The following is a 2027-nucleotide window of genomic DNA, read 5'->3' as shown; positions in this document are numbered from 1 at the left end:
GATTCCAATTTCAAACAACCGAAAATGAAGCTACAAGTAATTTTCAGTTCCAAACGTGTCTGGAATGAAGCTACAAGTTGTTTCCGACTTCAATCTAGTCAATAATAAAGCTACAAGTTGTTTTCAAGCTCAAACGAGTCAAGAATGAAACTACAAGTTGATTCCAATTTCAAACAACCGAAAATGAAGCTACAAGTTGTTTTCAACTTCAAACAAGTCTGGAATGAATCTACAAGTTGTTTCCAACTTCAATCTAGTCGATAATGAAGCTAAAAATTGTTTCCATGCACAAACGAGTCAAGAATGAAACTACAAGTTGATTCCAATTTCAAACAGCCGAAAATGAAACTACAAGTTGTTTTCAACTTCAAATGAGTCTGGTATTAAACTGCAAGTTGTTTTCAACTTCAATGTAGTCAATAATGAAGCTCCAAGTGGTTTACAAGCTCAAACGAGTCAAAAATAATACTACAAGTTGATTCCAATTTCAAACAACCAAAATTGAAGCTACAAGTTGTTTCCAACTTGAAACGAGTATGAAATGAATCTACAAGTTGTTTCCAACTTCAATCTAGTCGATAATGAAGCTAAAAATTGTTTCCGTGCACAAACGAGTCAAGAATGAAACTACAAGTTGATTCCAATTTCAAACAACCGAAAAAGAAGCTACAAGTAATTTTCAGTTTCAAACGTCTCTGGAATGAAGCTACAAGTTGTTTCCGACTTCAATCTAGTCAATAATAAAGCTACAAGCTGTTTTCAAGCTCAAACCAGTCAAGAATGAAACTACAAGTTGATTCCAATTTCAAACAACCGAAAATGAAGCTACAAGTAATTTTCAGTTTCAAACGTCTCTGGAATGAAGCTACAAGTTGTTTCCGACTTCAATCTAGTCAATAATAAAGCTACAAGCTGTTTTCAAGCTCAAACGAGTCAAGAATGAAACTACAAGTTGATTCCAATTTCAAACAACCAAAAATGAAACTACAAGTTGTTATCAACTTCAAATGAGTCTGGTATTAAACTGCAAGTTGTTTTCAACTTCAATGTAGTCAATAATGAAGCTCCAAGTGGTTACAAGCTCAAACGAGTCAAAAATAATACTACAAGTGATTCCAATTTCAAACAACCGAAAATGAAGCTACAAGTAATTTTCAGTTCCAAACGTGTCTGGAATGAAGCTACAAGTTGTTTCCGACTTCAATCTAGTCAATAATAAAGCTACAAGTTGTTTTCAAGCTCAAACGAGTCAAGAATGAAACTACAAGTTGATTCCAATTTCAAACAACCGAAAATGAAGCTACAAGTTGTTTTCAACTTCAAACAAGTCTGGAATGAATCTACAAGTGTTTCCAACTTCAATCTAGTCGATACTGAAGCTAAAAATTGTTTCCCTGCACAACGAGTCAAGAATGAAACTACAAGTTGATTCCAATTTCAAACAGCAGAAAATGAAACTACAAGTTGTTTTCAACTTCAAATGAGTCTGGTATTAAAACTGCAAGTTGTTTTCAACTTCAATGTAGTCAATAATGAAGCTCCAAGTGGTTTACAAGCTCAAACGAGTCAAAATAATACTACAAGTTGATTCCAATTTCAAACAACCAAAAATGAAGCTACAAGTTGTTTCCAACTTCAAACGAGTCTGGAATGAAGCTACAAGTTGTTTCCAACTTCAATCTAGTCAATAATGAAGCTAAAATTGTTTCCAAGCACAACGAGTCAAGAATGAAACTACAAGTTGATTCCAATTTCAAACAACCGAAAATGAAGCTACAAGTAATTTTCAGTTTCAACGAGTCTGGAATGAAGCTACAAGTTGTTTCCAACTTCAATCTAGTCAATAATAAAGCTACAAGTTGTTTTCAAGCTCAAACGAGTCAAGAATGAAACTACAAGTTGATTCCAATTTCAAACAACCGAAAATGAAGCTACAAAGTAATTTTCAGTTTCAAACGAGTCTGGAATGAAGCTACAAGTTGTTTCCAACTTCATCTATCAATATGCGACAAGCTGGTTTCAGCTCA

Source organism: Daucus carota, chromosome 2 (genome assembly GCF_001625215.2).
Source record: "Daucus carota subsp. sativus chromosome 2, DH1 v3.0, whole genome shotgun sequence".
NCBI lineage: Eukaryota > Viridiplantae > Streptophyta > Magnoliopsida > Apiales > Apiaceae > Daucus > Daucus carota.
Note: the sequence above shows the minus strand (reverse complement) of the source record.